This window comes from Cavia porcellus, unplaced genomic scaffold, assembly GCF_034190915.1.
Source record: "Cavia porcellus strain 051 isolate PalLab524CR breed Dunkin Hartley unplaced genomic scaffold, mCavPor4.1 scaffold_11, whole genome shotgun sequence".
Taxonomy (NCBI): Eukaryota; Metazoa; Chordata; class Mammalia; order Rodentia; family Caviidae; genus Cavia; species Cavia porcellus.
In genome coordinates, this window is record NW_026947494.1 from 79,473,655 (window position 1) to 79,500,126 (window position 26,472).

General features: G+C 34.6%; 1 protein-coding gene across 8 annotated transcripts in view; it reads right to left on the reverse strand.

Annotated features, from left to right (window-relative positions):
- Positions 1 to 26,472, reverse strand: part of Sntg1 (syntrophin gamma 1) — a 774,196-nt gene that overhangs the window by 633,687 nt on the left and 114,037 nt on the right. The gene's annotated exons all lie outside the window — the stretch shown is intronic.

The window sequence follows — 26,472 nt, forward strand, 5'->3', positions numbered from 1 at the left end:
CATACAACTTACTAAAGCTGGGCAAGTGATGAGCCCGAAAGAACAAATAATCATTATGATGAAGTAGTTATTGTAAAGTAAGGGACTAACATGAGAATTTGGATACTACAGTTTTCTCCCTGTGATCAAAGTAACATAGAAAGACATTGTGCATTGTACATGCTAGCATGCATGTGGGTATGTGTGTGTGTGTGTGCACGCACATTCCTTTGTGTGACAGAAGTTTCCAGATTGGTTCAAATTATCTTTAAGCATAAACCAGGCATTATTTTTAAGCTTCAGGGCACACATTCTAAAATTCATAACAGTCAAACTTTCTACAATTATTATCAATTCTGAATCAGTTCACACTATTTTCCAAGATGAGTTTTTTCTCAATAAAGATTTTTAGTATCTATAAAATGTAATCAAAGAAAAACATGGCAGATTCACAGTTATCTTGAGGGTAGTACTTAATGAGTTTCTTTTTGTATAAATTTTACCAGTTAAATGTTTCATAATTTAGCTTCAGTAAATTGAGTTTTCAAATTGACATTTTTATATTCAATTTGTTTATTTTTTGTTCATTTTTCTTTGGATTCTTGTGATGTAAAATCATAATTGTTTTCATTTTGAAAATGGTTAAACAAAACTAAGACTAAAAGCATGGAACACTGTATTAATTTTATGTTGCCTATATGATTAGGATGTTTTGATGACAATCATCTTACTGTTAATTATTGGAACCAAAACTGTTCACTGATCTCCTCTAAGAGAATATTGCACTGTTAATTGACATCTCTCTGTTTGACATCACATCTATGAATAAATCTTTGCCTATTTAAATATCCTTCCTATTTACAAAAGATTTTCAATCAGATCACTTTATAGTACCAGTCTGTTTTATTTGAAATGATTGTTTCTCTTTCCTTTGACTTTCCTTATGTAATGACTTAGCAGTCATTACACTGACAAAGGTACCTTGGTTTCATGTCTTCCTTATGCACTTCATTGTAGACTCAAAAGCTTAAAATGCTTAAAATGTATGAGTACGTAGCTCGAAATGCCAAAGACCTACACTTTAAGATACCTGGAGCCCATTCTCCTTGCAGATCCTTTTTGATGGCACAAAGGTTACGAACACAAACTACAGTTGAACTATTTGAATTCACTGCCAAGATGGTGATCGCATCCTGATTCAACTAGCAACACTGTTTTGACTTTATGTCTTGCTGCTGTTTAATAGTTGAATCACCTACTTCACGACTATCTTCTCTTCTCCTCCTGAATTCTAATTAGTTTTTTTCTTCTGATGTAGGATGATTGACAGCAGCTTCTCATTTTCAACATACACATGCATGGCAATGCAAACCTGAGCATTTTGAGTGTTTTGGAGCTTGTCAATATTTTCATACACAGGGTTTATGCATTGATAACCTAAATTTGTCTACTTCCATCACACTCTAAAAAGTTGTGATAAAATTAGTATCTGAGATTACAAGTCTGGTATTCTAACTCCAAACTTTGATGCATTCACAACCTCATTTGTGCTTCAATTTAGTAGCTTATAGAAAACAACCTGACAGAATCGAGAGTCCCTTGGAAATGAGTAGCTATGCATGTATTTAAAACACTGTGTACATTTATTTACATTGACACGGGGATTAAATCTATGGCTGTAGCTAAATGACTTTTGTCACATATCTAATCATTAATATCTACACATTTAATTGATTTCATTATGAAATTAAAATCTGGTATAACTATTCACCATAGATTACACAGGCAGGCAAGATAAGTAATGTTAAGAATGTATAGCATATGTGCAAAGTTCATTCACATTTATGATATGTAAATTTATGCACTAAGCCATTGTTCGGGGAAAAGCACCTTTTATGCTCCCCAAAATTAATGCGGAACAAGAAAAAACAAATTGTACTATGGTGAATCTAATTTGGCTGAGTATAAGAAACTGATTTCAAATTCAATGACAAGCATTTTGAGTGTAAAAGAATGGGAGAAAGGTGTAATATACAAATCAAAATAAAGCAAGAATGGCAACATTAGTGCGAGAAAAAATAAATTTCAAAGCAAATAAACATGAAAAATATAAAAGATATTATTCAGTGATTAAAAATATCAATTCAGCAAGAAGATAATATTTTAGATTTGTACAATGCAGATAACGTATTATACATGAAGCAAAAACTGAGGTAACTGGAAAGGAAAACAGAAAGATATATAAGTGGAGCTGAAAACTCCATCACTTTACTCTGATGTAACTACTAAACAGAAAATAAGCTGGAATATAAAAGGTGAAATAATGAAGCCTAATAAACCTATATAATATATTCCACCAAACAGCAGAATATGCATTGCTTTATAAAGTAGGATAAAATATTCACCAAGACAGCTCACATGCTGAAGCACAGAAAAAAATCTCAACAAATTTAAAGGAAATGAAATATGCTGACAATACTGAAATAAACTAGATGTCATTAATAAGACAAAAGTTTTATGCCAATTTAACAACAGATTACAAAATAATGCATTTTATTAAGGAAATCCTAAAGGAAATGAAATTACACAAAACTGAATTAAGGTGAATGCATAGCTTAGCAAAATACGTGGAATAGAGATGAAGCGTGATGAGAGGAAAATTTTATCTCCAGTACTTACACTAGAAAGGTAGATCTGCAGTGAACAATCTGTGTTCTTACATTGAGTTTAGCTAAATAAAAGGAAAGATCTGAAACAGGAGGAAGAGGAATAAGAAGAAGAGAAGGAGGAGAAAGGAAAAAGAAGAAAAAGGAGAAAAGTAGGAGGCTGCGGAGAAGGGAGCAGATGAGTGGGAGCTAAATCAAGCAGAAGAATTGAAATGACAAGAACAATAGCAAAAATACACCAACTGAAAGCAGAAAAACAGTAACAAAAATCAACAAAGCAAAAACTCAAATGCAAAGTAATCAATAAAGCAAATAAACCACTAACAAAGCCGATAAGAATAAGTGGACACAAATGATCAACATCAGTAATAAAACAGTGTACTGACTACAAATCTGGAAGCCAGAAAGGATAATAATTGTACAGTAAGCAACTTTATGGCCAGCAACTTGACAAATTAAGAAAAATAAGCCTTCCCTTTAAAAATCACATACTCTAAAAGCCCATGTATCTTGAAGTGGGTATTTTTTAATAGTTCTTCAGTCATTAAACAAGTTGAAATAACAGTGTAAAATCTACCCTCAGTAATGTTTCTTCTCTGGTAAGCACAAGGTTTTGGGCTTGATTCCGGATACCAAACATATATATGAAATAAAAATAAAAATTTTTCCAAATGGTTTCACTTTGGAATTCTACCAAGCATTAAGAGAATTGATTTTACAATTTTTCCACAAATTATGAGAGGAGAGAATACTCTGTAACTAATTTTTAAGATCAGTGTTACTCACATAGAAAAAAATCAGATAAAAATAGAACCAAGACTAAACATACATTCAAAATTTTCTCTTCATTTATACAGAACAGCTGAATAAAATATTATTTATTTGAATTTACAGTATGTAAAAATACTTATGCACCATAACTAAGTGAGTTTTATTCCAATTCTGCCAGCGGGATTTACGTGGAAAAGTCTATTGATATAATATTTCAATTCAAATAAACAAAAACTCATGTGATGCTATCAATCAACATAAAATAGCATATGTGAAATATTAATATACATCTGTATGGGGCAGAGGTGAAATAAGAAAACTCCAAAAACTAAAATTAATATCTCAAGTAGAGAAAACAGTATTTATATAATGATACAGCTAAGAATATACTGAATTGTGAAAGATATAATCCTTATGCTTAAGAGCCCAGCAAAGATGTCTGATCACAATATTTTCAGTCAACATAATTTTGAAAGCTCTATTTTCATGCTTTTGTGATAAGGAAAAAAGGTTTTAAAAAACCTACTTTATATCATCTAAAATATTTAACTCAAAATGGACCAGACCTAAAGATAATACAAAACATGATGGAATTCTTGTAAATTATATATATATGTGTGTGTGTATGTGTCATATATATGATTCAGAGTGTGTGTATGTATATATATATATATATATATATATATATATATGTATATATCTGCGACTCTGAATAACAAAATGCTTTCTTAGATATAATACAAAAAGTACATACAGAAAGAAAAAATAAGCTGAAAAATCATAAAAAATTAAAAGCTTTCATGCTTCAAAGATTGTTAACCATAGTGTATAAAGACAATCCACAAAATGAGAAAATATTTTTCATATCAAAAATTATATGAAAGGGGACTTTTTATGTAAATTATATAAAGAGCAGTAGGTACTCAATAAGAAATAAACATCCCAAAATTTTAAGGTACTAAATATGATTGAATAGACATTTGTTTAAATAATATATAAAAATAACAATAAGGGTATGATAATATGCTTAACATCCTTAAATATCAAAGAAATGGAAATTCAAACAACAAAACTGAACATTTCCTAGTGATTAGGGTGTTCATGATCACCAGCATGAAAAATGTTAAGTGTTTGTAAAAATAAGAAAAAACTGATCCTGTCACACTCTGCTTACAGAAATGTAAGAAAGTACAACTGCTTTGGAAATCAATTGGGCGGTTCTTAAAATACTTAAACCTAGAGTTATCAAAGGATTTAGCACTTCTTCTAAGTGTATATTCATGAGAAACAATGTCATTATGCCCACACAAAACCTTTGAATACAAATGTCAATCCCTTATAGAGGAAAGACACAAAGTACAAACTACTCATGTCTACAAACTGACGAATGTGTTTATAGTTATATAGCCAAACAACTGAATATTGTCAGGCGATTTAAAAGTCCTGATCCATGTTACAACGTGGGAGAACCTAGGGAACATTACACAGGTGAAAGAACCAAGGACTAAAGCATCATGTATGAATGTATGACTCAGTCTACATGAGATACTCAGAACAGGCACGTCTATAAGGAACAGAAAGGATAGCTATGATGCTCTTGTGGCTTGGGGTTTGGGGAACTATAAGAATTTAAGGGTGATATTTAAGGGTACAGTGCTTTTTAATGGGTGAAAATATTTTGTGAATTACATTGATTGAGGCATAACTCTCTATATTTGCTAAAAGCCATTTAATGGCATGCTTCAAATAGATAATTTCAATGGTATGTGAGGTGTAACACAATAAGTCTCTTAAAAGGATAACAAAACTTAACTAAACCTAAACATGATTGATACTGCCATTCAATCTAGATATTATAATGTTAAACATTTTGAGATATTATGTTCTACAAAAAAGTTTGGAAAAGCCTTTTGGCAGAGTGGTAAGCAACAGAGAAAGAGACCCTCTGAGATTTGGTGTCCAGACCAAAATAAAGCAATGGAGGAACAGAGGAAGGAGAAAAATGGGGCCTCTGGACCCCGGAAGGACCTGAAACAAGAACCGAAACCCAGAGGAAAAACAAAGAGAGAATCTTCAACCGAGAAGGAGATGGTGGGTGGCACCTTGTCCCTAAGTCTGGATTCACTGTGTGGGAGGAAAGGTTTAAAACTCTGGCACAGTGACTGCCAGCAGCCCGGAAGGCTTCCATGGAGAGACACAGGAGTGCAACCAAGCAGCTGATACAGTGACCTGCAGTGGGCGGTGAGTGCCGTGACTCCAGCCATCCCATGGGAGACAGTGAGTGATTAGCCTGAAAGCCTCTTGGAGAGGACTCAGCTGAGCTCAGAACTCTGAACAATTGCTGGCTCCTTCTACACCTCCCAGCTCAGTTCAAGGCCACAGAAAGTGTGCTGCAAACTAAACAGGTCTGGTCAAGCCTCATGACCAAAACCCAGCCTGAACTTCAGCAGAAATAAAGGTGTGACCTTGCTGAGATTATCTCCTACCTGCCATAAAGCTACTTCTGCCTTATTGGGAGAAATCAACATAGCTAAAGACTCTGTCCTGGCATACTATCTAAGAGACAACAGGACAAGCCTGGAAGTGGGTGAATTTTTTTCTCTCTCTTTCCTTGTTTTGCTTTTTCTTCATTGGTTGATCTTGTTTTTGTATCTGTCAAATGGTTTCTAGATTTTTTGTGGATATTGTTCTGTTTTGTTCTTCCTTTCATTTCTTCCTTCTCTTTCCCTGCTGTCTTCTGTATCAGTTTCTCAAAATTGTGTCATCCACCTTCGTCCTCCAGCCTTACCTATGATCTCTTCCTCCTCTTCTGTTGCTCTGTTTTTCCTTAACTTCTTTTAAAAATTTTCCCAAGGATAAAATTGGCACCTTGAGAGATTATTTGCTGTTCTAGTTGTTTTAGATTTTGTTGTATAATCACAGATCTAATTCATATGTCCAAAAGTGGCAAATTAATGTTCACCATAGTTTGCTATTTTCTGAGCTGTCTTTAGTGCAACTGTTATTGCTGATTTTACTACTCTAGCCAAAGTGGCGTAATTGTTTTAATCAACTGTTCTTCCTGATAACAAGACCGAGATTCCCTAACAGTCATAGAAAATACACTGGGCAGGGACTGAGACATAGAAACAGGACTGGGACAAGTGGGCAGCAACTTTTTATGCATACTGCATTGAAGAGGTGGGACCTTGCTACAGACTCAAAACCCACATGTAAGACATCATGGAGATGAGGCCATACCTTAAAGATTCTAAATGCTAGCAATAAAACTATGCACCATAGGCAATTTACACGTATAGACACTGTACCCAGGAATTAAATTGGGGGGGGGAGAAAGAGAGAGAGAGAGACAGAGAGAGAGACAGAGACAGACAGAGAGACAGAGACAGAGACAGAGACAGAGACAGAGACAGAGAGAGAAGGACATTTAAACACCATGCAGCCACATAAATCCAGTTCTCCAGAGTCAAGCCCAGGGGCAATCTCAAAATTCAAATAACACATCTCACCAAATTAGAGAAGCAATCATAAAATTCATTTGGAACCAAAAGCAATTCTTGGCAACAAAGGCAAAGCAGAGGGCATCATAATTCCAGACCAAAAACTATATAACAAAGCTACTGTGATTAAAGAAAAAAACAGCATGATAATGCAAAAATGCAAAAGCAAAGATCATTGGAACAGATTAAATGATGCAGAAAAACTCCAGACACATTGAGGAAATTTATCTTTTTTTTTTTGAGTCAATTTATCTTTTACCAAGTGTCAAATACATTTACTGGAAGAACTGGCTAACTGGTGCCGGAAAAACTGGTTATTTATATGCCAAAATTAAAATTAGACATATATATTTCACCATGCATGAAACTAATACTAAAATGTATCAATGATCTAAGTATTAAAACAGAAACACAAAGTCTGTTGGAAGAGAGAACAGGTGGGACTCTTGGAGACACTGGTAGAAACAGAGAACAAAATCCTGATCTCAAAGGAACTCTCACAAAAAATTAAGAGCTGACATATCATTAAAAAGCTTTTACACAGCAAGAGAAACCACCAACCGAGTGAAGGGACAACTCATAGTGTGAGAAAAAAAATTTTGTCAACTGTTCCTCAGTCAAAGGCCTATCTAGAACATATAAAGAATTTAAAAAATTGAATAACCCAAATTTAAAGATCCAATACAAAATTGGCACCTACATGAATGGACAATTCTCAAATGAAGAAGTAGAAATGGAAAACAATATAAAAGAATGTTCAACATCAATGGTCATTTGACAAATGCAAATTAAAAGAATATTCAGATTCATTCTGACTACCGAAAGAATGGCCATTTTGAAGAAGTCACCCAATAACAAATGCTGTTGATGCTGTGGAGAAAAAGGAACAGTTCTGTCATTAGTGGGAATATAGACTAGTGCAACCACTGTGGATATCAGTGTGGAAATTCCTCAAAGCATACAACTACAGGTTCCATTTGACCCAGCTATTTCCCTTCTTGGTATCTTCCCAAGGAACTAAAGGCAGCGTACCATAATGACACATGTATATCAATGTTTATAGTGGCACTGCTCGGAATTACCAAATCTTGGGACTAGCTCAAATGTCCATCAACTGATAAACAGATAATGATTTTTTTTAAAAAATAGAGTACGTACGTTACCACAAAGAAAGGTAATCTTAAGTCATATCTAGGTAATGGATGCACCTTGGGACCATATTCTTGAGTAAAATAAATTGAACACACACGTGTGAATACTGCATTGTTTCTCTAGGGTGAGAATTCAAAGTTATAAATAAAAGTCAAGATGTATGGTAGATATTGTGAAATAGGAATAAAATGTTCCAATGGGGAATAGAATAAAAGAGTGAAGAGGGGACAGGAAAGAAGGGAAAAGTGAAAAAATGAGAAAACAAGGAAAAATAGAAACAAAGCTTTTGTGAATGTAGAGCAAAGGAGGGGTTGAGGGGGGGATGCTGGAATGGGAAAGGAAGAACCAAGTTATGTCATGTGTGTGTACAACCTTTGTATGATGAGTGTGATAATTATATACAACTGAAATACACCAATAAAATCTGATTTTAAGCTGAAAAATTAAAATAAATGTATTTGTAAAAGCAAATATATTTGTAGATGTATTTGTAAAAGATGTATTTGTAACAGCAAATTATGGAAATGAATGAAATATTCTTTAGTGAGTGGATGATTAAAAAAACTGTAATGGGCAGCTGTTATGAAACACTACACAGAAGTAGACAGGGAAGAAATATTCACATAAATGCCAGCTTGGATGCTTCTTGAGAGAATGATACTGCGTGAAAAATGTCAATCCCAAAGGGCTATATCTTATGAATGAGTTTAGTAGACACTCTTGAAACAACACAGGTATGGAAATTTAGAGCAATTTGTTGCTTGCCTTACGTTAGGCACACCAGGTGAGAAAGATGACAGAGAGGGATTATGGCTATAAAAACACAACACCAAGGATGTGGTCACAGTGGATCTGTTCTATTTTTGGACCAAATGATTACATTTCTTTGTTTCTTCTGCTTCCCTAAATGCTCTGTGTTAAAGGCTGGGTGCCATGGCTGTGCTACAGGGAGTCATGGGAATCCTTTAGAGGGGGAGCCTAGGGGCAGGTTCTCAAGTCAGTGGAGGTGCGACCTCAGAGGGAACACTGAGACTCCAGTCTCTGTCTCTTCCTCTTTTTCCTTCTTTTCCCTGGACGTGGACTGAGTAGATTTTCTCTTGGCATATTCCCCAACTCTTTCACCATTTATTCCTGCTGCCCTGTCACAGACCCAAAACAATGGCGCCAATGAGTAACTCACTGAACCACCCAAAAATGTGAGCTAAAATAGAAATTTTCTGCATGTAACTTAAGCATCTTTAGTAACCCCTACAGTGAGAAAAGGGTTATGACACAGTGATGAACAAAAGAACACACACTTCTGATAAAATTGTGTAGCACACTTAGATAAACTAGAGTAAAATTGTACACTTGAAAACAATCAGTTGTTTGTATTCTAGTTGTTTTTTGTACTGCAGTGAAACTCTCTTAATTGTGGAGGACCTCTGGATGGTGGAATTGGAGATCATTAAATACTATTTTCAATTGTTAATGTCAAACTTTGAAGGTTTAATTTAAAAATGGAAGATAGTTTCAAAAATAATATTACAGTATCTATGAAGGAAAGTTTTGTAAACTCTGCTCTACCATTTATGTTTCTATGCTACCTTAGAAGGTAACTAGGCTTCAGTTTCATTCATTGGAAATGGAGAAGCATAAATACAATGCACGCTTCCATCCTATTGGACAGCAAAGAACTGTAACACACAGCAAAACATTTTATAGCTTCTGCTCCCATCAGTCACCACTTGATAAGCTTATTTAAAACCACTGATGAAAATTTTCACATAAAACACTTTTCTTTGGGTTTCTACTTTTGTACCTCATGTAATTATCTATAAACTTGAAAAAGTAGTATTAACTTTCAAAATGTTACTCATGTACTTTAGCCTGTGTGAGCTCGAGGGTATATTGTCATAACTCCTGAATCTCTTCTGATTCACAGTTTATACTTTGCAGGTTTAATAGGATAGGCTAGAAAATCTCCAAGATCTCCTTCAGAGCTTGAATTCTAAGGAGGCACTTTTGATTTTTCAACCTTAAAAACGCATATAAACTTTTGTTTACCACTAGCAACAAAGTTTGCAATTTTGTATATGAATTGTATTCTCTGATGCTTGCAAATGTCTTATCAAGTTACATGTAAATCCCATCCACTGAGGCAAAAAGACTCTTACAGATATTTCAAGGACATATCAACAGTCAGAATATGTTTGTGCCCCTTAGTTTTTTTTTTTTTTTTTTTTTAAATTTAAAGGATTGTGTCTACTGGGATGCTAAAATGGGATCACAGAATTCTGTGATGTGATTATTCTTACAATAACAAATACAAGGTGACAAGGACACAATCGAATCAAGTGACACCAGCAGAGGTGAATGTTGTCTCAGACTGAAAGTACCAAAAAAATCTAATGACAGAACAAACTGAAATTTATACCTTGTCCTATGCACACAGCACCATAGATATTAATGTATACCTTAGGCATTCAGTTATTAAAACATCTTTTGTAACTGGATATTATTTTTACGTTACAGATGTTGACACTGGTGCTGGGAGGTTCCATGAGCAAAGAACCAAATACTTGGTTTAACCTAATTCTCTCAAAATAAAGTTTAAGCACTTTCTGCTATCCGGTAGCATTTCATATAAATTTAGAAAATATTTAACACAAAAACAAAGCAAACAAAAAGCTCAAAATCCTCTGAAAGAGAAAAGAGAAAAAAACGTACAGCTGAAGTGAAAGCACCTCTGCCCACAATAGAAACCGCTCACTGACTGCCTCTGCCCACAGCTTCCACCTGTGCACTGGACGTGTCCTGAAGCTGCATTTCCAGTCAGAGTGGTCCTCTGACACTTGGAATAAGATAAACACTTATGACAGACTGAACTTAGTGCTGGACAGAAAGACATCTAAGTACACCGATACTTGTTGTTAAAGTGGAGGGTGGGAGAGAGAGAGAGAGAGAGAGAGAGAGAGAGAGAGAGAGAGAGAGAGAGAGAGATAGAGAGACAGAGACAGAGACACAGAAAGAGATTATTCAAGAAAAGCAAGTAATCTAAATGTATTTCTAAGTAACAATTACAATTTAATGTTTCCTTTAAACTACTTTTGTTCAATCTCTGCAAAAGTGAATGACGATAAAAAAAAAAAAAAAACAGATGTTGCACTTTTATACAATGGAGTACTACTCAGCTATAGAATGACCACATTGAGATATTTATAAATAAATGGATGAAACTTGAGACCATACTCATAAGTGAAATAAATTAAACTCACATGTGTAAATCCATACAGTCTCCCTAGTATAAGCAGTGGTCAGAGTAGATAGGTACAAAAAACTCAATAAATACAGTGAAATGGTCAGAATTTGCTCAAAAGGTAAAAATAATATCTTAAGGAAAAGGAGGAAAAAGAAAAAGAAGATGAAACAAAAAATAACCAAATTTGTATAAACACAGTTAGGGTAGCTAAGATAAATATGCTACAAATTCTATAAATTCTTGGAACAAAACAGTTAACATTCATAGAATTGGAACAATAGTGCCTGGTGATCTGAGGAACTTTTGAAGGTCATTATATAAAATAACAACCCTAGTTATGCTCCTAACACCTTGCTTTGAAGGCCTATATCGTCATTGTTTGGGGCTCTTTGTTATTGTTATTTATTTGTCTTTTTTGTTTCATGTTTTTCTAGTAATTTGTTTTATTTTGGTTTGTTTTTCCCTCTGACACAGAAAGGACAGGTATACATGTAGAGGCATATGCCTAGAATTTCTCCTAAATAGTTTATGAGAACTGATTATATTATGAGTGATGAAATGAACAGCTACTTTGAAGAAGAAGGTACACTGTGCCATTCATTGCTGATTCAATATCGTCATGCTGTGAAATCCAGTAATACCATTATTCTTTGTTCAGAGTGATTTTAGCCTGTTGTGTGTTGTTTAATTCCAACACACATGAAGGTATACACGGCTATTTTGAAGAGAACAAGGGACATTATGGCAGACATTGTTGATTTCCCATTGTCTGGTTTTGAAGGCCTGTAATGCCTTCATCTCTCTGCTCTTCTCAGTTTAATACTATTTTATTGTGTATGAATTCATCGTGTGTGAAGATACGGACAACTATTTAGAAGAAAACAAAAGACATTATGGTAGCCATTGTAGATTTTCTGTTGCCTTGCTTTGAAATCAGTGTCACATTGTTTTTTTCTGATCTACTTTGTTCTGTTTTTATGTTTAGTTTTATCCTCTTTAAAATAAAATTAAGAAATATGATTATCTCTTATAACAGTGATTTTAGGATAGATGTGATAAATTATAGCTTCAATCTGAAAATGCAGTGTAGATAACATGGTTACTTTCTATAAACATAAGCCTGGAACCCACTGAAGATTTGTTCACTTGCTTGTTTATTTTGAAATAAAATGTGCCTGTCCTTGATCTAAACACATATAATTCAAAGCCCCTCCTTTTCAAGTTTCCAGTTGCATCCATGGAGCTTAGTCCTTTATTTGTCTTACATGATATTGTTGGAAGAGATACCTGCTAATAATAGCTAACACTGATTTTGGCTTTGCACTAGATAATGTTTCAATAGACTTTGCATGTGGTAAATCATACAGCATCTTAGATGAAGCCTTCTGTTGTCAATACCATTTGTTAATTATATGGCCACTCATAGAATATGCAGAAGAAACCTGTTTCTTTTGCTTTGCAAATACACTTGTCAAGTGAACTGCAGAGCCTGGTGATTATGCCTATTATTATATATTAGGAAGACAGACCCCAGTTCCTGATAGCAATATTCTCCATGACTTTTCCGCTATGTCATATGACTGACTAGTCTGGGTGTTGAAAAATAAATGAGTGAAAAGTGTCCGTAGCAGTAGAGGAGGAAGCTGATATAGCCTCAAGTAAAGGACAATTTTTTCTCTTTAAGTGCCTAGGGCTGATGCCAGGTCCAAAATATCAGTGCCTATTCAGCTGTGACCTTTACTGTTGAATTTGATACGTTAAGAGTAGAAAATTGTAGGATGCATAGTCTTTCATTAATGTTCTGTAGTTTGGCTACTTTTCAAACCCAAGGGCATACAGAACTCAGTCTGGAGCAGAACAGGGTGAGTCTAGAAGGTCACGAGGCTGGTAGAAATCCATTGTTTAGCTGCTGTGATGTGAAACAACGCAAGGCTATTTTCATATCCACTTTGACAGTTCAAAATACATGCATGGGAAGGCAGTGATTCATTTTTCCCTCCCTCTGGAGCTGCTTCCAACTTCTTAAGAACATAAAGGATAGAAAAATGGGGTCAAATAGAATTGTTTGGCATGGTATATTAGCAATTGTTTTCAATAGAAAGAATGTATATTTTGTAAGGAAAATAGAGACCATCAAAACTATGTAATTAAAAAATTAAAAATAAAATACACAAACGTATCTATTTCTCTAGTCGTTGCTTAGAAATAGTGCAAGTAAATTGTTTCCTCATGAAAGGGAATAAGCATGACTTCCATGTTAGGATTATCTTAGAACTAATCTTTCTGATACCTACTACTCCACTGAAGGAGAGGGAAGCCTTCCCAACAAATTAACTTGCATTGTACATTTCATCAAGCTGCATGTCACCGTGCCTTCTATAGAATAGGCAATTGAGTTTCTGACATTTTAATGAACTTATTCACACACATAGGGGAAAATTCCATTTTTCTAGTAGCTCCATGTTTTCTAGCCCTGAGAAACCTCCTGTCACAAGCTTCTTTAGTGTAAAGAAGAAGCAGAGAAACAGAATTACTGTGACTTTTCAAAATGGATTGAAATTTTGAAATAATCATCCATTTATCTATTTTAAAATATTTGCAAAGCACCAGATTATTTTCAAAGCAAGCCAGAAGGAAATAGATCGTCCTCTGCCAAAGATAATATCATGTAGAGGGACAGAGAAAACTAATCGATCAATATGAAAATTTGAGAGCAAGGACACTATATTAAGTTGGATGAGATCAGGAAAATGTGCCAAGATATAAGCTCAGAGAATTCAGAATATTCAATTCATGCTTACTAGCTGTAGCTGTGGGAATGGTTAAAGCTGACTTGAGAAAGAACGATTCTTAATTTAGGCAAGTTATAATATCAGTGGGTTACAGACTGCTGGGATTTAGGAGCAGAGTGCTCCAGCCATGAGGAGTACAGGAAATTAAAAGAGCTGAGCTTGAACTGTAGCAAAGGGAAGAATTTCAATGATCATATCATGAGATTTGCTCATCATTCTAATCAATGAAAGCCACTGAATAATACTTGCTGAGAAGGAATAATTTTGATAATAGTAGAAGAAAATGATTTGTTGGGATTGGGTAAGGATAGAGCGATGGGTAAGGAAAATATCCACATAAAAGATGATAATAACTCGCCTTCATTGACAGTCATCCGAATTACAAATGAAAATGTCTTTAAAGACAAGGAAGATGCAATAATTTTTTTGCATTGTTCAAAATGCCTGAGTAGAACTCAGGGTAACCAAGATTCTTACAGCATTTTTTTTCTTCGATGATCAGAACTCAGGACCTTGAATGCTTAAGGATGGCTTGAAAGAGACAATATAGGCATAGAATAATAGGGCTATTATCAGCAAATTTAATTTTACATACCATTGTGTGTTTTTAAATTGGGGGATTTATAGATAATGAAATGGCTGAAATTGATTTTAATAGGCAACAAAGGAATACTGATTTGGAATTCTGGAATTCTTTGGAGGTTTAGGGCAAATAGTCTATAAAAAATAATGTCATTTATATGCAATAGTAACATAAATTCATTAATATATATTTCACATAAGGTAAGATATAAAGTATATTTTTTGAATTCTGGAATTCAATGATATTTAGTGTTGTGAAACAATCATTGATCTGTAATTTCATAATATTTTCATCACAATAAAGCAATGTGTTCATTAGCGGTACATTTCAAGTTACTGCCAAGAGGTTTCCAAAGTGGCTGCCCATTTCAGACACCCCAGCAATGTGGGAGGGTGCACACTTCTCCCACCCAGCCAAAGCTCATTACTATCTGGTTTTTGGTTTTAAGGCTCTTTTATGGGGATTGACTTTTATATCAAAGAGACTTTGATTTTCATTTCAGGGAGGATTAATGATGCTAAGTACTTGGTTTTGGCTCATATGCTTTTTGTGGGAAAGTAATCAGTCCAATTTCTTGCATTTTCAATATTGGACTCTTTTTAAATTGTTCAATTGAAAGAGTTTATACATCCTATACTCTACTGGACCATTAATAGAAATATCATCGATGAATCCTCTTTGATTATTATATTACTTTTCACATTCTTCATATTATGCACCAAAGCAAAAACTATTTTAATTTTAATGAATGTCGCTTATAGTTGTTTATGATATAGCTAAAAAATAGCAAGAAAAAAAACCCTCAAAAAACATAGCTTACCTAACGAGTGCAAAGATTTTCTCTTATGTTTTCCTCAGAAAAGCTTAATAATTTTAGCTCTTTCCTTTAAATCTATATTTTGAATTAATCTTTAAATATTTTGTAAAGTAGAAATTTAACTTAATTTGATATAAATATTCAGTTATTCTGCACAATTTGGCAAAAATATATTTACTTACTGAATTTCCTGGGCAATATTGGTGAAAGTTACCTATATTTTATGTAAAAATGTATTTCTGATCTCTCAGTTTTCTTTCATTGACCTATATGTGCACATTTTTTTTTTACTACTACATTAATCATTTCAGACTTTTAGTTGGTTTTTGAAAAGGGAACAATAAAGCTTTTAAATTTGCTCTTTTTTTCACAATTCGATCAACTATTCTCCATGTTTTTGTGTACTGTTTCTCGTTTTGCAAACAAAGATAGTTAAAAATGCATAACAATCAATTTGGAGTGTATAAACATCTTGGCAATATTGAGTCCTAATATGTATATCTATGAGATACTTTTTTGTTTTACTTAGATCATCTTTAATTTGGTTAAAAATATTGGTGGCTTCTGACAGGGTCTGCTCATATGGGACTCTGCAAGACCTGGTGCCTGCCCAGCATGGTGCTGGGCCCTAGAATGACAGCACGGCTCTCCATTACTAACTCCCATATTCTTCTTGCAAGTCCAAATTAACTTCCTGCTCTTCCTTAGCGCCTACCAAAGATCCTCCAGACCTCCTCCTACACCACCAGTCAGTGTCCACCCGCAGCACAATTCCATGAAGGCCGGTCCCCAGGTCCCCAGCTTCCCCTGTGTGAGAGTCCTCATAGCCTCCAGCAGCCCTCCCGCACCAGCAATAAAGGCTTTTCATATCTGTTTGTCTCTCAAAAGCACAGAAAAAAAAAGAAAGAGAGAAAGAAAGAAAGAAAGAAAGAAAGAAAGAAAGAAAGAAAGAAAGACCTAACGTTTTCTGGAAAACAAACTTTTATGGGTTGTTTTGTGACCTTCTGAATAATGAAAAGCAGTAGCAATAAAAATAAAAATAAATAGAATTATATTAAAAATGGGTTGTCACAAATGTTATTAATTAAAATTATGCAGTATTTTGAACATATCATCTAAAATAACTGTTATATTTATGAGATCGTGTGAAGATAAGAATTATTTGCCTTCAAGGTAAAGCGTATCACAGTCTGCTGTTGAATCACCAGAAAATAAGAAGAGACAAACACGATTCCTCTGTGTGATTCAGAAGGAACAAAACCCTGTTGGCACCTTCATTTCAGATTGCTAACCTGCAGAATGGGGAAATAATAAATTTTTATGATTTTGAAACATTTAGTTTGTAGCATTTTGCCATGGAACCCCTAAGAAAATGAAGTATAAATTTTACTTTTCTTTGGTAGAATTTATCAACATTTTTTAAAATTGTCAATGCTATTGTTCTTAATTTGACTTTTATATCATCTGCCAATGGTACACAGAAACATGGCTTAACATTTAAGCACATTTATCAGTTAATTCTGTTTCTCAAAATTTTCTATATGAAAATAATGTCCTTGAGTATGGTTTTGCATCTTCCTTCCAGCATATATGTGCTTTCTCTTTTTGACCTTTTTTTTCTGAACAGACTCTCCACTATAATGTTAAAAAAAAGTGGCAGGAGTATATATCCTTGTCTTAGTCCTAATCTTAGGGAAAATAATTCAATCTTGAATCACTAAACATAATGTTACTTACAGGTCTTTAAATACAGGATTGGGGGGGGGGACTGTAACAGTCTGTTTTTTTTTTTTTTTTTTTTTTTTTTAGAGAAAAAAGCAAAACTGAAAAAATGGTAGAAATAGTACAGAATTTTTTAAAAAGTAAGAAATCACTAGTTGATATATTGAATACTTTTAAAATATAAGGTTGAGGAATTTTTTTCTAGTCTCAATTTTGTTGGGTATTTTCATCATGAAAGACTGTTGAATTTCAACAGTTACAATTTCCCCAATTTCTGTGATTATTGGTGTGCACCAGTTGGACACCTAAACTTTAGAGACTCACATTCAAGCCTCAGAGATTTTGCCTTCAAGAAATTGAGTGATATATTATGTGATGCGAACGCCAATCACAATGTAAAATACAATGAAATTTAAATATATTAACAAGACTATTAGTGAAAACAAGTTGCCAATTAATTTAACTTACAATGATTATAGTTAACTTTAATTTAGAGGTCAAGCATTAAAGTCAAACACAAAAGAAGGTCTATTATTACTGCTAGTGTTTTTCTAATTAATGTTGATAAATATGAACCAAATACTACAAAAATAAAAACAATGCATTGACTGACAAAATGGTTCTGACATTTTAATTTAATGTTTGCTTTATTAACAGCTGAGATTCTTTGTATTAAATGTAAGTAGATGCAGGTAATATGCACAGTATTACCTTTTCTCTTATTGTTGAGACAAAATGCCTGACACTCAAAGTTAAAGAGACAAAGGTTTTTTTAGCTTACAGTTTGTGGAGGTTTCAGTCCATATGCATCTGGTTCCCAGTCAGGGAACAGGGGCAAAACAGGGGCACAGGGGCAAAACATCAAGGAAGCTGAATACAATAAAAGCAGCAAGAGTAAAAGCTGAGGAGAGCCCTCTTCTTCTCCTTCCTTATATTGCAAGCAGACTACCTCTCCCAGGGTGGGTGTAGCACTCACACCACCTTTCTTTCCTCCTCTTGCACAGGATAAGAATGTTTGCAAAGCGAGGATCCTGGTTCCCTGCTGAATCACTTCATTAAAGTCCTAAGCTTCTCAAGTTGACTGCATGCACCAACTATTACAACGATCAGGCATTTTTCCTCATACTTTGCTTTGCTTTACATGATCCATCTTTACATGTCCATGAACAAGAAACCTAGAATTTAGGTTATTTAGAGAAAAACACCCTTCCTAGTAATATTAGTGATGCTTCTCTCAAAGAGTAAAGCATCATTAAAAGACAGAGCTCAATGCTAGAGTTTTATTGCATGTATATAATTATTGAACTATTAATCTTGCATGTGTGGTTTATTCTTTTTGTATTTTTGTTTAATCTTAATCATATCTTTAAAATTTTCTCAATCCCAAAAAAATGTTTTTACCCATTTTCATCACTTAGTTTTATGAAAGATGAATTAAAAGTCAGATAAGTCCACAAATTTGCCAACTTTCTTAGCTGATTGTTTAGAGGAAATTATTCTATCTTATAAACAAAATAGATGCCAGCAACACACCTGTAATGTTCCTGTGGACACCAAATTAAAATAGGGTTAAAAATCATGACTGCCTCTATTTAGATATCACTGGCCTAGCTTCTTGTAGAATATCCGAGGCAATGTTTCATTCATTTGTTCCTCTCAGTCACTGCCACATGGATTCAGGAAATGACAAGCTTTGTTGCACTTACTAACGTGAGCAAGGAGAATGGAAAGATTTAATCTGCAGCATATTTGATATACTTTTACAATGGATATTTATATTTTGGTTAAAATAATAAGACTACAAATTCTGCCAAAATTATAGTGATTTTACCATTAATTTTCCCCCAGAAATATTCCAGTCATGTGGTTAGTCTGGCCTTGGGACTATAAAGTATGTTGCTAAGACTCAATAATATCCTTTAATTCTGAATTCTTTCCTATGCTCCATTTTTATTTCTCACATAGTAAATGAATTCATCTTATCCTAATTTTAAAGTCATAATTTTAACTATTTCTAGGTATAGGTGAGTAATGCTTATGCTTTATATTGAATTAAAAAGTGTTTTCCACCTTTTTCTCAGATAAATTTGAATATTTGTAGCAGAAGAATAAGAAACCTAGAATTTAGGTTATTTAGAGAAAAACACTTATCCTAGTAACATCAGTGATGCTTCTCTCAAAGACTGAAGCATAATTAAACTACAATGAGTGAATAATCCTAAAATTGTATTAAGGCAATTATTTTGGCTATGAAAAATAACCAACTTCTATTAGGTTAAAATAAAATCATAACATATCAAAATGGGTATGTGGGAAAATTGAAGTGATACAAAATTTACACAAACAAAATTAAAGTCAGTAGGAAATTATTTTTTTCTGTTTACATAAGTAGACACAAAAAAAAACAGAAATGGTGAGATTATTTTTCTTTGATTATGTGGATGACTTTAAGTTAATGCAATGTAAATCAGGGTAATGAATAATTAATCTTGGCAAATTCTTAATAATGTTTATATCTGCTTGGAAAAGTCTTAAAATGTTTACATTGACTCAAGAATAAATTTGACTAGGATTACGCACCTCTGAAGAATGTTTTGAAAGGAAGATAATTAACTTACTATATGGGGAGTGGTAGGGAGATAAAGGAAGAAGATGGATGCTTGTGACTGCCTTTTGAAAAGTTTAGTGCTGCAACCACCAGGTGTATTTTAGACATAACATGAGGAATTGGGATTGTGGAGTTGAGAGAGGGACAATAAACAAAACATCAAAAAGGAATGGTCTTAATAATGGGTCAAGAATGTAAAAGTGTGATGGCCCTTGGAAATAATCTACTTTGGAGTTCAAATCTTCCTGTTTGCATTGCTACTTACGACCTGCAAGGTAAAAACGACTTCTATATTTTTAATGATTAAAAAAAAAAACTCCAAAAATAAAATGACATCTAATGATAAACAGATCTGATGCAGATGTCAAATCTCAGAGCCCACTGTTGGGTTTCTCAGCCCTCAGCACACGACTGATTACAACTGCTTCAAACCTAAATTCCAGAATCTTTGACTATTAAAAAAAAAAAAATTGCTAACTCCTGACTTTTAGTTGATATTTTCTTCCCACATTTACCACTTTGGAGACCTTCACCACGGGCTATGACTATCTCACAGGAAAACAGAAGCAGAGCTCAGGTAGGCAGACTTCAGGAGGGACCTTTTCACTGCACACGACTACAACCCTGAGCCCACCCGGGCCTAAGGGACTCACATATTCACTGGACTTAGCACTGGAAAGCTTGAAAAGTCTCTCAAAATTTATCTGATGCTATGCAGAGAAAGAAGGACAGTCTCAGGGTGGCTGAGAGGCTGGCTGACCTGTTAACCAGGTCTTCTCATTTCAACTCTGTACTTTCTCCTCTCACACAGGGGCCGTTCCTCCCACACCACCTAGGAGAAGGGCCTGTATCATCCAGGGTTGCTTCCTTGCTCTGACTCACTTATCCCGTCTGTCTGTCTGTTCATATATCTATCAGCTATACAAACCAACACATTACTTCCTGCATTTTAGCAATTTTAGAGGCGTCCATTCATAGGTAATGATTTTTGTGAAGATCAAAAGTATACCCTTAAACCTCTTTACAAACCTATGGTTCTCAACCAAAGCGCATGTTAACTTACTTAAAAGCTATGTGGCAATACTGAATCTGAGCATCTTGCTTCTGCCCCTGAATTTGGTTCAATTTAAGAAATGCAGGGTTCAAAGTAGCAGTGACGCTCACACACTTTCATGGAGGAAGATTCAACCAAAACCTATTCGTTAGCTCACCCCACCATCAGAGAAAATAACTACCAAATTCTAGTTTTATAGGCTTTATGAAATCAGCTTTAGTTGTGACAAACAGAAAACGAATTAAAATCTGGATTTTTAAGTGATAAATCTGACAAGCAGGAAATACAACTCACTTTACAATATACTTGGGGAAATTCATCTCTTGCTCTTGTGTGAAATGTTGATAGCTCCAAGACTTACAATTCTTAACTGAAAAATTCTATGGTCACTTCGACTAGAAACACATTTTCAGCTTAATGATTAAATATGTCTAAGTCTATGATGTATTCAAAGTATTTGAAACAAAGTATTTGCAAACCGTTAGCATCTTCTAACTAAGCAATAAGTAATAATAAGAAATTATTGGGGACTGCTCTAAACTGACTTCTTAAGAAGAAATATAGTCCTTCTCGCCTCTTTTCTGGATTGATGTTGCAAACTGTGATTTATTTTAAAAATATTTTTAGTATTATAGGAAGAGGCAGTGTGGAGGAACAGAGTTTAAGGAGGATAAATGAATTCAAAAGGGACTGGTTTTATACGAGGTAACTTCTCTTTCTCCAGACTTAGAAGAGGTTTAAAGCCTTTTGATTCTCCAGTTGTTCTGAGATCCTCACTGGGAATATCTCCTCGAATATACGATGTAATGGGTAGCTCAGCTCCAGAGGGCTGGTGTGGTGCTTGCTTTTTCATCGCTGTGATGAAAATAGCTGGCATGTACAAATTAATGAAGCAGACAAGTGTTGCAGCACGTGGGTTCCCTTAGTCTGTGCTCCAAGGTTCAGGCATAGGCAGAAGCTGCATGGGTGGTAGGACATGGCAGAGGATGTGCTCACTCCGTGGCAGTCAGGATACAAAGAGAAAGGACAGGGATGAAGACAATAATGCACCTTTACTCCTCCTATCCCAGTGTCCTGATTTCCCCAACCAGGCCCCACCTCCTCACAGCACAATCAGTGATGAACTCATCAGGGTACCAAGTCACTGATGCACACAGTGCTTCCATGATTCAATCACACCAAAAACCCCTCTCTGAACAGAATATCTGGGGGAGACACTTTAGACCTTAATGCGTAACAGGTGACTTTTTCCTCAAGCCCGTGTAGCTGTTTTTGGTGTAGCTATGTTTGCGTGTGTCTGTGTGCATTTGATATGCATGTATTTACTCCTCCATCTTTTAGTCTTACCCTAGAAGAAGTATTTCTTGACAAAGCAGGAGTGCATTTTATTATGCAAGCAGTCTTAATTTTGGTTTTGAGTCAAGAACTATTTAATATCTCCATTTTTCACTTGTGTGGTCATACAACAAACGTCTGTCTCCTGGATGGCTCGATGTGGGGGATGCATACTAAGCTCTGGAAAAGGTTCCAACCAAGTCACTCATACCAGCTTCAGGCAAAGGAACTTACAGTTCACTGCGGCGTATCTGTCCAGTGACAGCTCCTTATAAAATTACTTTATCCTTCATAGTGTTTTTATAAACTGTTTAACTAAGGTGCCAGGAAACATGTAATGGGATTTTTTTATTTTTAAATTTTTAAGTTTGATCATTCTAAATACTTTACATTGTATGTAAAACTTGTACTTTAGTCAAAAATTCTAATTTAAGTTCCTTCTATACAAGAAACAAGTCCAAAGGTCTTTGGGAACTCATTTTAGATTGCTAATATAGCCTGAAATGCTAATGCACAAACTGGAACTCAACAAGGATCTCCTGTGATTATTATGTTACCTTTAAAGATAATTATTTTAAATTCTTTTTTTCCTATGTACTAAAAATGTAGCAGATAAATTATTAGTGACTTTAAAAATATAGAGGAAATTAGCCAGGTGTGAGGCTCATGCCTAAATCCCAGCACTCGGGAGGCTGAAGCAGGAGGATCCTTGCGAGTTTGAGACCAGCCTGGGCTACACAGTGAGCTCAAGGCCAGCCTGAACTGCATAGTGAGACCCTGTTTCACAAAGTTAAAAAAATATAGAGAAAATTGTATGATAGATTAGCAGTACACAAGAGGGACTTTACGTTTTGAGTTGTGTCAAAGTCCACTAAGTGAAAATCTATAAACTACCAACAGTACCCTTTAAAACTGAGAATTCAGCTGGGTGTGGAGGTGCATGGCTGAAAATCCCAGCATTCAGGACCCTGAAGTGGGAGGATCGCCATGAGTCTGAGGCCAGCCTGGTCTACATAGTGAGCTCAAAAACAGCCACAAGTACATAGTGAAAACAAAAACAAAAAGTTAATAATTAAATAAAAATAATATTTCAAATTATATATTTTATATAATTCTATTGCTATAAGACTTTTGTTAAAGTTTATACCTGAATATTTGTAATTAAGGTATGAAATGAAAATGAACCTATAGCTAACAACATTGGTTAAAAGCATTTTACATTCATTAGTCTTGAGATGTTTTTACACGGGGATCATTTAAAATATATCATTTAAATTCACAAAAATATATGAGAAATTAAATTACGATCATCAATTTTATATATAATAAAATTTAGTCTGATTTTATTATGTAGACATCAACTATTAATTGAAATTATTTCTTTCTTCCATTAAATGAAGAAATATCACTAAGGGAAACCTTATTTTGTCACAAGAAGCCAGTTTCCAAAACAAGAAATCATGTCATTGTGCTGGGGATTTAGGTCAGTGGCATAAGCACTTCTCTGGCAAGTGTGAGGTCGTGAGTTTGATCCTCAGTACCAAAAAAATAAAAGAAATGATGTCATTTAGGTGAGAAGTATCTAATGATTACAAGAATTAAAACTTTTCTTTTTATTTTTTATTTATTTATTTTTTTTTGTCTTTTTCGTTTTTATCGGTACCAGGGATCGAACTCACAACTGTCTGCTTGCAAAGCAGGCGCTTATGCTGCTGAGCTAAATCCCCAGCCCCCAAAACTTTTCTTATATTATATGCATTATAAATATAATTATTATATGAAATATAATAAATTTATTTGTTTTAAAAATTACAAAAGGTATCTTTTAAATTCAGACACTTTTCTCTAGAAAGCGTTATAGACCTTGTAGTGATCTGACAAACATAAATCCTTTCCTAGAGTCCCTCAACATGACCCCCAAATGCTGCAGTCATAATTTACCAGGGACAGTCTGGAGACATCCATTAATTAAAACATTCATAAAGCTCCTGATCAATGCAATGGTAGCAGTGTCAGCATCTTGTGAGATCATCTTGTACTTTTCTAAGAGTGAAGAGGACTTTCTTGAGGACATATAATTTAAGCTAAGACCTGGCAAATAAATAGAGTAATGATGGGAAAAGCACCGTAGAAGGATATTTGAGATTGAATGGAGGCTCAGAAAAATATGGCAGCTTGAAACTGTTCTCAGAACTGGAATTGGAGCCTGGTAGGTAAGAAAGAGAATGACAAGGAATTTTGGAAAGAAAATTGGTCAAATATGGAAGATCATGTGCAGGTATTCACACAGTGAAGGGGAAAGAGACTTTGCTGAATGTTTTAATCAAGGAAAATATTGGCAGAGTTGTATTCTTGCAAGTCTCTTCAACTTCCTCTGGGGAGAATAATGTGTGACTAAGTTTTGTAGTGGCAGCCGTCACCAGGGAGACATCATGGTGAGGAGGATGGAGAGATTAACCTGAGAAGGCAGAGACGGAACAGGTCCCAGGGAGACATAGACATAAAACTATACTTAATATTGAAGGCAAAGAAAATTGAAGGTTGAGGAAATATTCTCAAATTGATAGGAAAAGCAAGAAGAAAGTGCTGAAAACTTTTCTGGAATACGTGAAGTGTAAACTGGTGGGAACAAGGAGTGACCGTGATTTGACAGCCACCTGTGTTGAAGCAAAGGCTCCCTTATAGAAAAGAGCAGTGGCTGATGAGTTTGCTTTGCACTTGGCCAAAAGTATTATGCTAACAAGAATTAAATGCAGAAACGTGCCCCACAGCAGACAAGCAGGAATCAAAAGGAATGCGAGCTTTCTGGATTTATAATGGCATAATAAGCACAAACTGAAAAGGGAAAATTATCTATGTAATTAAAAGCTCTACAACCTCAGTCTCTTCTAAGCATATCTTTATTTTTTTACACTGAATAAATTCATAATTTTGTCCTTTATCTCTCCAGCTTCATTGTGTCTTATTGATCTATTTGCTTTTATGAGAACCATCATTTCAAAGGTCACAACCTACACCAAACTTATATGAAGTGTCTACTGAAATAAATGATATCTTTTTAAATTTATTGTATGTTTTATTATTAAAATTTTCATAATTTTACATAATTAGAATTATCATTCCTTTACCTATAATTATCTTCCTAAAACAATAAAACCTTGGCGAATTGCTCTATCTTTTCTCCTTCTTCCCTTTTTTTGTTTACTGACTCTGAAAGCAATTCAGTATTATCATTTAATTTAAATTAAAAATCTCACTTTATGATTGTCTAGTATATAAGGTCATTACTAAAAATGAAATTGCCACAGAAATCCACAATAAAATTAGTAACAAAGCCATTTCATACCCAATTAATTTTGTGATTTTTAAAAAGTCACATATTTGTTCTGCATTGTTGAAATCAAGATCTAAACAAGGTCAATGTAACATTTTTTAACTGTCTTGTAAATGAATTTTATTAATAATTTCCTTCCTTTTTCTCTCACCCCATTTATTAGTTGAAGAAACTAGGTTGCTTTTCTCCTATACGATATCTCACAATGCAAATTAGCCTGAAATACTTAATAATCCCTGTTTTGGCTTAATCATGTCACACTTCACAGAAAAATTTTTAGTTTTTTACATGATAAAACTGTTCCAAGTGGCTGCTTTAAAAGTATAACCTAGTGTAAATTGAACCTGTACAAATTATAAATGCTTAATAAGAAATATATGTATGACCTGTAAAAAAAATGTGCTATCAATGTTTCACAGTAAAGAGGAAGTGGTATTTAAAAAATGGAAATCTACTAAAACCAAAGATATGCACTTAAATGTGGCAAATGTTACAGTTTGGAGGCAAATTTCAGAGTCCATGTTCCAAGTTGACCTGTTGGTCTGGGGGAGGCTTCGAGCTCAGTGTTGACAGTCAGCAATGTGATGAGCACACAGGAGACCTCAGAGCTGGTTCAGAAATGTCCCGAGCACTTGCCTTGCCTTTTTCTTGTCTTTCTGCTTCTCTAGTCTCTAACCTGCAAACAGCCTTGGCTCACCACTGTCTCATGTTTGTTCTCACTTCAAAGCCATAGCTTCTGTGTGGCTTCAAGAGCCACTGCGTGCTGTGTGTAATGCTGTCCTCGCAGGCAGGAGGGGCAGAGATGGTGCGATGAGGTGCACAGGGACTCTCACCCCTGCAGGCTGCCAGGGAAGGTAAGGCTGCCTCCACTCCTGACACTTCAGTTAGCAAAAAGCAAGCTTGGTATCCTTTGAATTA